Genomic DNA, 11,104 nt, shown 5'->3' on the forward strand with positions numbered 1-11,104 from the left:
TTATAAATATAAAGCATGTATGAACTGTGGATGACAAAGTTTCTTTAATAAAGAGACAGTGAGGAAAACCTAAATTATTAAATTCTTTGTAAAAGTAATAAAACTATTACCATTAACATAAGGTGTGCACTACTTTGTCACAATAAAATCACTCATTCAATGATCTGTACTATAAATTGTACTGTTAATGTACAATAACATTTGGAGGAATGCTTTTCAAAAGCAAACACTCATATCCAAAGCTTATTTCAGTTGAGACCAACTGTCCTAATCTAGATATGCAAGAAAAGAGAAGAGGAGTATCATCGGCGCTCATGCAGCCCTGGCCCCAAACACACATATATCTAACTGGAGACAGAGGGGCGGGCAGAGAGGTGAGAGAGAGGGCAGGGCAGCTCTGCCCGCCTGGGGAGTTTGGCATGTGCCCTCCCCGGGCCTCCCGCAGACCTGGGGTCAAAGTAAATAAAGGGGCGATGTGGACCGCCTCCAGCAACCCCCTTACCAACCCCTTTTCCACCCTTCATCCCACAGCCCAGCAACAGGAATCGGTCTCTTTACCCACTGACCACGCCCTCCTGTAGCCATCCATACCTCCACTGCCACATGCCGCCTTTTCTACATTCTCCAGCTCCATGTCCAGACATGAGGCCAAGGCCCCTTCTCCACAGCTTGTAACAGTCTGACACTAATACACAGTCGGGTAGCTTCAGTATATATGGGCTATGGTGGTGGTGCAAACAGCGCTTCTCTGTGTGCGCAAAATATTCACAAACACAAACACACATATACAAAATGTACTCACATATACATACAACTGTACATGCATGCCTACATGAGCATGCTTTGTAACAAATTGCATGCTTGTAGCAACAAGCGTACACATGTTAAGATTTACAGTATTTATTAGGACGATGCACATTAAATCAACATTTTTCTGTAATTGTGCCAGTGTTAGCCAGCCGGCTAATTTTCAACTTTATGCACGTATTTGCATACCAGATTACCTTAAATTAAATGTGGCTGACTGCTTCATCTTGCACACACAAATACACACATACACAAATACAAACACAAACACACACACACACACACACACACACACACACACATAAACTCACCAGTAATGAAATCCAGAGCTGCATTTCATTGGAACATGGGTGAAGAAAGAATGGAGACTGGTTAAATAAGGTTAAATAAATTCTGAATTGAGGTGATGGTGGACAAAGAGTTCCCATTCGCCCATATATTTTAGAGAGTGGAAAAATGCTTTGAACATAATAAAAAACTATAGGTAGCCATAGAGCTTGCTGAGCTCATAGCAGGAAACACAGATTGGCAGTGTGAGCAGGGTCTAAGAGAGCTTAGCAGCTTTATAATGTCAAGTTAAATGCCTATTAGTCTTGTTGCAGACGTTAACACTCACATATTGTTCCCAGTAACAAGTTCAATGTACCACTAATATAATGCTACTAACTGCATGTTCTGTCACCCTCCCTCTAGAATCCAAAAGTCATCTACTACCTTTCATACATCTTAAATTATTTAACCCTTTCAACAAGACACCAGCCATGTCTGACAAAAGGATAATATGCCAACATCCTCTCCAAGTTAATGTGAGGGCACCTCAGACACATGGAGACCGACTCTCTTTCTCCACGTCTTCCATCCCTCCATCTCCCCATCCCTCCTGCTGGAGGAATTCCCAACCCTCTCTGCAGGTAGCCAGCCAGCCAAGACCAGCAGAACATGTGTTTTCCTCCCCTGGTTGGGTCAAAGTGAGGTCGTTCATTCATTCCCAATGATATAGCGGCCCAGCTCACCCGCTTGCATGCTTATCATGTGCCGCACCCTCGCAACAGATGATGAATTCTACTCAGCCGATAGATAGACAGAGAAAGAGAGAGGGATGGAAGAGTAAGAGAAAGATGGAGAGAGACCCCCCTCCGATGCCTCCAGACGCATCTTTTCCCAGCTAGTGTGCAACTCAATCAGTGACATGTGCGATTTTAAGAGGGGAATTGTATGTTATGCCACTTTTTTTTTTTTCAGATGTTCGCGCCAGGGATGGTTTAGAACTCTGACCGCAAAGTTATGAATTTTCTTTTATGGCTCAGAGGAACTTAAGGAAAATATTTTTGGGACAATGTACACAGGGTATTCATGTTTCAAAGCAAGTTTAGATTTCAATAATGTTGGGAAGTCTGGCTTTTAACCATGCTGTTTTCACAAGTTTGTTTTGTTCATTCTTTAGAACACTGATAATATTGATGCAAGGAATTTAGACAACCCAAATTCAATATTGTTACACTGCTGATCATAGGACGCTTATCAGCTCATTTACTTAGGGAGACATTATATTTGAAGACGATCTTCGTGCAACTTTATTTTGCCAAAAAAACAGAAAAACAGGACAATTAGAGACTTGCAAAGTGTATGCATTTATTATTGATCAGATTGTCTTTGCTGTACACAGCAGCCTCACCACATCCCCATGGCCTGTGATCATGCCAGAGGCAGCCACTCAGGGGGTGTAATACTTGCCAGAAGTACCAAAGATGCTGGAAGGTATTTTTGTACATAGTACAAGTTCAGGTATCTGACTCACAAAGCAGGATTACAAAGTTATCTGGATAACTTGGCTAATTAAATCTCAGAACTCATTTAAATCTAGAAACCAGGGCTAAAATCAGTTACTTTAAATTCTACAAGTTGAGCTGACTGTAAAACACTAAGGGGACATAAAATAAATAAAAATAATAACAATAATAACACTTAGGTATCACAGCCTGTACTTAATGTTTATCAGGTGTCATGGCGGCCATGACACCGTGCTGAGTAAGATTCTCTACAGGAGGCATCCTCTTGGCCCCGTCACCAGCATGTGGGCACCGACTAGAGCTGAAAAGGCGAGACAAGAGATTAAGGAGGCAAGCTTTGTATGTGCACCCTCCCTGCCTCAAACACAACAACCTCTCCATACACCCTACCCCCACCACGTACCCCCCTCCCCCCTCCCCCGCGCATACACTCCGCTCCCATTTTTTCTTATTACCGTAAGCACGAAGGGGGAAAAAAGGACCAAATAGTACTTACTAATGGACTAAAAATGTCCCCAAATCCCTACCCTTTCACTTCCCAACAGCCAGAAAAACCACTCAACAAATCTGTTCTCAGTCTCACCGTTGAGGACTACATTTAGTCAATCATACAGTGCCCTATAAGGAATGGATTTCGGGACATCTTGTGAGACTGGGTGAAATGTGAGTTAATGGGAAGAGAGTCGGTGGTTGAGTGAAGAAGCCAGGCAGAGTAGGTAGTTAAAGAGCAGAACAGTGCCTTAGGGGTACTCAGTGTATCCGGACTCACACTGGGAAAAGTGTATTTATCAACTTAATAGCAGGTGTCTGATTGAACATGACTATGATTACAGTAAGTTGTTCCTTCTCTTGGCTCCTCTCCTCCTCTTCCTCCTACTCATCATACTCCCCCTCACTGCTCCCTCCTGTTTTCCACCTCGCCATCCTCCACCTTCTTTTCAAAGCTACAGGAAGATGGTATGGTGCGTATTATCATTGTCAACACTGACTGATTTAATTATATTACGACAGCATAATATATTAAAGGCACAGATAATTTGTAATTCAGTTTATGAGGCATGTCGACAACCTGTATGTGCAGCAGTGTTCTCTGAACTTTCTCACTGCTGCTGTCTTTTCCTGTGTTTTTAATGATAATTTATACTATGTGCTTCATCGCACGACTTAAATCTGAGGACAGGCAATTCAAGTAAACCAGATCTGGAGAAAAAGCTGAAATATCAGAAGCAGAAATGGTATTCTGAGAGAGAATAAACAGGAAGAGGAATCTGACTTGTGGAAGATGTGGAGCGGGAGCCATTTAGCTGATAAGGCAGGGAAGGCCCTTCAGGTGTCTCCTGCTCCACTGCTGTGTAAATGAGCTCCAATTAAACAGGCGGCCCCTAGCTCCGGGTCTCCCTGCAGCCCTCCCCAGCCTCCCCAGCCTCCTCCATCCCCTCAGCCCCTCGCTGCTCGCCGTAAGGCCCAACCCACCCCATGGCTCCTGCAGCTGCTCACTCCCACTCTCTGTTTTTCACTCACACTGCGTGACCCAAAGGCCTGCTTAACTTGTGTGTGTGCACAGTTGTCTGTCGATGTGTGTGCTTCTCTATGTATGTCTGTGTGTTTCTTAGCCCTGCAGCATTTCAGCTTATTGTCAACTCTCGATAAGTGACAGCATGGTGGAAATGCTGCATCCCAGTGTCTGGTTGATTTGTGTATATTGCAGTAATTGCTCTGAAACTGGAAACTTATTCTCGCTGTTGAAATTCAAACACGAAAATTATAAAAATTAGGTTTTACTCGACACTGAACCAAACTTTCTTATCCCTAGACCTTTTAACCTGTATGTTCCCAACAGTTTGAAGTGTCTCCACACACTGACCAAACACAACATTAACAGTTTGCAAACATTGTCTGATTCCTCAGAAAGCCTTTGCTACGCAGCAACGGGGGTCTGAGAACAGCGGGTGATTTGGCCAATTAGATGAGGTGGTGATTTAGGTGGCCAGATTGGGAGAGTCACTGTTGGCTGCTGGCCAGGACACTGGGGTTGCCACTCCTGAACCTTGAGAAGCCATGCCATGAGTTCCTAAATGACCACAGCGAGGGGAGAGGAGGGAATGAACATTTGATGACAAGTACTGCATTATCTTTTGCTAAATATGAGCGTCTTGGTCACAATAAAACCTAAGGGAGGATCAACATACAATTACTTACATTACAGAATAACATGTTGATTATTTTGACAATAAAATGTCCAAATATAGATAAAAATGTCCAACGCAATTTTCAGAGCACAAGGTGACAACAATGAACTGATAAACAAAACTGTTAGTGTCAACCTATAAATTAATAATTTCAGCACTATACTGTACATTTTATAAAAAGATTTTGTCATATAGTACAGTACATTACCACAACCTTAAACGTCTTAATTTGCCGTACTCACTGAAATCCGCTCTGAGTTTTTGTCTGAAAAGTGCCATTGTTGGCAATGGATGGGTCAGAGCTTCAAGTCAGACTGCAGCTTATGTGTAACAGATCGCTTCCTACCTCCTGTCGCACGAGGAAAGCACAATTACCTGTTCTTGTCGCGGTATACAGGCCCTGTCAGCAGCACCTCGTGCATAATACATACCTGACATTCTGCTAACGTTACCTGCCACATGTAACCAGTCACACTGTAAAAGGTGTTTGTCTGCTCCCCGCCACTCCAAATGCTAGATATTTAAAATTAATGGCTGTGATTAAGATACTTTAAAACCCGCAAATGGTATATTTAAATATTAAGTCACATGTAATTAAGCAGGGAGAAATATTCATTCCCGTTGTTAAGGCAATTATAACAATTTCCATCAAGGGATTTCCCAGCTTGACTTTTGTTCTGAGCAATAGTGATTAACGTTATGGTTAATTGAAGTCATTTTCCAAGACTGGGGTTATTTCTTATTCTCTGGCCTTATAAAAAGGATGCTGGACAGAGCGGCCTGGTGTTGAGTCTTAATGACATGCCGTTCTCCTCTGTGGTTCCTTCCTGTGAGCATATTTAACTGTACGTAGGGGGGTCGTCCCCAGGTGGCTGAGGCGGTCAGTCTCCCCTGTGGAAGCGGTGAATCAGTGGACAATCGGAGATAAGGGCTCAGTGGGGAAATTCCACTCGGCTTAGCGGCCATTTCCTTACATAACTCAGAAAAAAACATTGATGGTGTGATGCCCTGCTTTGTTTGGTGATAACAGCCTTGTTATAAAACACCATGTAATGTTCTTCTACTCATCAGACAATCCCATTAGAACTATCAGTAATTAAGCTAATTTTACCACTTGGTAGTATAATGGTTCTAATAACCTAAAGAGACCCCCTAGAATCAAAAGAGGGTTTTGCTTATTGTGACGTCACTTGGATGTTTCAAGCCTCACTGTGCAGAATGATGTATGTGCACAGTTTCATCTGCTGATTGGGGGGGGGGGAGTGAAGTCGGAAACATCTTGTGTCTCAGTTAAACTTTGAAACTGACAATATTTGCATATTTTTCAATGAGAGAGGAGTAGATGTCTTTTTTTTTAAGATTATTTTTTGGGCATTTTTGACCTTTATTTTTGACAGGACAGATGAAGGGGAGAGAGAGGGGGAATGACATGTGGCAAAGGGCCGCAGGTCGGAGTCGAACCCGGGCCCGCTGTGTCGAGGAGTTAACCTCTATATATGGATGCCTGCTTTACCAACTGAGCTATCTGGGCGCCCAAGGAGTAGATGTCTTTTAAGAATTTTAATAAATCTTTACTTTGAAAAAAACATATCAGACTCAAACTATAAATACATGCAGAGTATCTTTATATGCCCTTAAAAAAATATCAAGAGGGGCGCATGGGTAGCGCACCTGGTAGAGCGTGTGCCCATATAAAGAGGCTTAGTCCTCGACGCAGTGGCCGCGGGTTCAACTCCGACCTGCAGCCCTTTGCTGCATGTCATTCCCCTTTCAAGTCTAAGCTGTCCTGTCGGAATTTAAGGCCTAAAATGGCCAAAAAATAATCTTAAAAAAAAAGTATGACAAGGATTGCATCAGCCCATATAGTTCCATCATCTGGACATGTTGACAAGAAAATCCCACTTTTGTATTTCACAAGAAGTTTCCCCACTGCCTCATGTGGTACTAATAACTGCCAGTGCTGAGATTAAGTTGTAATGGGGATGTGGTTGAGTAAATCATATAATGTGAAGCAAAAGTAACCAAGGCTGACATTGTCAGTCAAACTGACAAACTGTTAGATTAGATTTCTTATCTGTTTATGCAACAACTTCTTTATTGTTTGTCATTTGCCACAATTGGCATTTCATTACTCTAAATCTGTTTGCATGATAATGTGATGATGTGCCTCCATATCAGCTAATTGCTCTTGTACAGAAAGCGTGCAGTCAAATGGTGGCCCCTCTGTTACGATGCTCAAATCAAGACATAATTGTCCCCCAGCATTCACACCAGACAGTACAACTCCATTTCCAAATCTGTCTTAGTGTAAGTAATACGCCTGCATACTGTCATGAGTGACACGGGCCTCTTCTCTGCAGCGCCATGACCCGTTTTAAAGATCAACGCCAGCCCATGAGCATGCACCCAGCAGTTGTCCTCCCTCTGAATGTTATTACAGAGGGAAGCAAGGTCAGATTGCAGAGATGATGATACATGGGAAGCACTTTTAAAATAAGAAAGTCCTCTTTTTTTTGCTGCTGCGTCGCATATTGACCTTGGCATTTCTGACAATAGCATCCATCACACACGTGAAACCTTTCCAACAGGCAACAGTGGTCTGCTGAGCAGCCAAGTGAATCAGATTAAGGAATAACACTCGTAGATGGATGCCTGACGTCAAAGCGGCAGAGGGATCAACCTCCCTGTTCCTCATGCATTCCACTTCCTCTGCACGCCCCCTGCACTGCCTGCCTGGGTTATGTTTCTCTGATTTTGACAGAAATGATTAACGGCCACAGGATCACTGTGTTATTGATCGATACTTATGGCGGTAATTAATTCAGTGGAGCATTGAGAGGTTGTCGATTGAATCATCTGCCAACCACGGCCCATCAATTTAGAAAAAGTAAAGGTTCTGTGAGAGTAAAAACTAAGTCTATTACTCAAGTATAATTTAATCACTACCTCTATACCATGTTTTTTGTTAAACATAATTTTTATTGCAAGTTATTACAATTTACTGTAATATAAAAAAGCATGCCTTAATAAAGTGAAACTCAGTACCTGCATGGGCTTTCCAGCTAATCACTGCAGGACGTCCCTTATAGGACTAATGAAACACCCGTTCACTGCACAAACCTTGTTTTCGAGTATCTTGTATGCCTGGTCGTATTATTGTAAATATAAAAAAGGATCTCAAAAAACAATTACTCATTTAACGGGGATACCAAAGTAAGATTCCAGGCTGAAGGTTGGTTGCTCTGGGGTTTAAAAGCAGCCAGAATTTCATTTCAATAGTGTGCCTGTTGAGACACAGCATATCCTGCAGCACCTGTATATAAGAGCAATGATGACAGTGGACTTAGAGAATATCTTAAAGAATGACTCACTTTATGCTTTTATATCAATTAGGAACACTATCTGTTTTTTTCTGAGACTCAATAAAATGAGACCACGAATAAAAAAAACAAACCGTTTCGGTTTTAATGAGTATTTGTTTAAAGAGAAACTATTACATTTTTTACTATCAAGATTGTTGTTCTTAGCAACAGTCAGCATTCCCTCAGATGCTTTCGTGAAACAATTTTGACTGATGATATAATGAACGAGAAAAACATTCAGTTAATGCTCGAGTTTCAGAGAGAAATGCAGACTACAACACCGCCAAAGCTTTGTGCAGGGTGCCAGCATGGAAAAAGACATTAACACAATGCACGTGTGGATATGTGTGTGCATGTGTGTGTTTTAGAGACGGGCTGCACTGAAGTACTCAGCTGGGAGCATCCAGTCACTGACCCCTGTCTTTCCAACTGTGTGGAGAGAACTCTTCAGTGTGCGTGTGCTTGCGTGTGTGTGTGTGTGTGTGTGTGTGTGTGTGTGTGTGTGTGTGTGTGTGTGTAGGGCAGAAAGAGAGAGACAAAGAGAGAGTGAGGTAGAAGTACAGCACAAAGAACAGAGGAGCATTGTGCGGTGCTGAGGCTCCTCAGGTCCACTGCGAGCATGTCATCCACATGCTGCAGCTCACGTAGCACAGCCTGAAGAGGAGTCCTGAACCGCACTGGCCTTTGCACTTTGCACTGACACTGACTCACACAGGGCAAGGTTTGCCGCCTTGCTGTATCTGTCTGGTCAAGCCAGGTTCAACACACTTCCTAAGCTGTGTAGAAACAGCACACTCACTGTACGCATGCAGTTGTGTCTCATTTAACATCCAATACTGGCGCACTATCCTCATTTGTCTTCAAAAGCATCTTTTTCAGCACAGATTTGGAAAATGAAATTAACCTATATCAATTTAAATTTGGAACTGATAATGTGTCCTAAGAAGGTTTTCTAAAATTTTGAAAATCAATTGTAGTAAAATGTAAATAAAAACTGCATGTAAAAAAAATGTTTTTTTAAACTATACTGTACATTTAATTACACATTTTAAAAATAATGTACTCTCTCTTATGATTTTCAAATCGTAATGCATTTGCAGATGCAAACTTTAGAACAGATGTCAAATGTTATTAATTAGAACATGTCCAAGCATCTGTGGTCCTTGGCATGTAACATTTTTTTATTTTTTATTTATCTAGACAATAATTTAGACATGATTTAAACCCTAATTAATATTTAGATATTCTATTCTACTAGAATATATATATACATACATACACAAGAAAGAAAAAGAAAAAAAAGAAAGAAAGTGAATTGGTGGAAAGTAAAAAATAAATAAATCTAAAATCATTTTAATCTGCTAAATAACATAACTGCACATCACGATTTTTCTCATCAAGTTTTAGAAACCATATGTTATACTGTAAGGCCATGTGCCAGTGCAACTAAGTTTATAGTTTCAGAAGAAAAAGGGTCACTGCTATTTAAAATGAAATAAAGTTTCTGCACTAACAAACATTTGTTATAAATCAAAAAGAGTTTTGGAAATAAATGTGAAAATAAAAATGTTATATAAACAACAATGTCTTCCCTCCTCTGCTGTTACCACCAACATTTGAAAATAAAAATATCTCCTATTTTTCCTTTTATCAGTCTCAGCATGATGGTGTTTTCCACAATCAAGTTTTACGGTGTGCCAGCAGGACACCATGTCCACAGAGACTCTGTAGAGAAAGAGGTGAATACCAGGTGCTGCGAGCCATCTCATGCTATTACCACCAGACTGGCATGGCTTTCTGTCCCATTTTACCTTGCATACACCCTCCCCCAACCCGCAAGACAACAGGATGGCACCACAACAGCTGCATGTTCTGCAGCTTTGTCCATTTACAGCATATTTCATAGTCTTCATGGATTTTTTTTCCTTGTTACTTTTGTGAAATGGAGACCGCCGTGTAGCACAAAACATGGAGGACTCATTTTGTTTAGGCAACTTGCAAGCATAGAAGCACAAAACTAAAATGGAGAGGGTGATTTCATTTTTTTGGAGGGGGAAAAGAAGGCGGTAGTGTAGGGTTGCAATGCACCGAACAACATTCTCCTCAAACATGGACTTGGAGCACCCTCTACCCATCACAAGTCAAAATGCAGGCGTACTCCAGAGTCCTCCCATTACTACGTCTGCAATTGTCTAGAAGCCAGGCCTTGCTCCTGCTCTCCACAATTTTAACAGAAACCATGAGAGGGTAGGCTTTTAAAGGCTTTATCAACTGTGACCAACCGCCGTCAGCAGTAACCCGTGTTATACAGGCCGCAGTTATGACACCCTCAAAGGGCTGCCCCTGAGGATTGAGGCGACAGGGAGGGGGGTACAAGGGGAACAGGGCCTCAGAAGTTTCCCACCTTCCCTTGAACCACAGCCGCAGACCCTCGGCAGGAGGTGGACAGGGCCAGCTTTGAAAAATAACACCTTTGTGATCCCCAGTGTTTGGGGATGGATCGTGGTCTGCAGATGGCTCCGGATACTCTCTCTATGGATGGATGAGATAGAGAAAGAGAGAAGACTAAGCTCTTTTTCATCAAAGTTTCCATATAATTTCTAAGTATCATCTTTATATTTAAGTTACTTTATCATTCTATTCTAACAATGCAGTTTCAGGTTTGTGCATGTAGAGACTGAAAAACGATTGTATGCTTCAACAGACGGTTGAAAAGGACAATTAATGCTCAATAATTCTGACAACACGTGCAAGTACAATACTTAAACATTTGCAAACAAAGATGCTCAACAGTAAGCTGTTTTACAATAGTAAACACAGTCACAATGATGAATATGGGCCGCAATTAAGTCATACAGAAAAGCCGCCATATTTCTGAAAGTTCACACGTGTCCTGCATGTGGCTTGCTAATGGGCGTGAGTGCAAAACGAAGAAGCAGACGTAGGAATGGAGAGC

Source organism: Sander lucioperca, chromosome 23, assembly GCF_008315115.2.
Source record: "Sander lucioperca isolate FBNREF2018 chromosome 23, SLUC_FBN_1.2, whole genome shotgun sequence".
NCBI lineage: Eukaryota > Metazoa > Chordata > Actinopteri > Perciformes > Percidae > Sander > Sander lucioperca.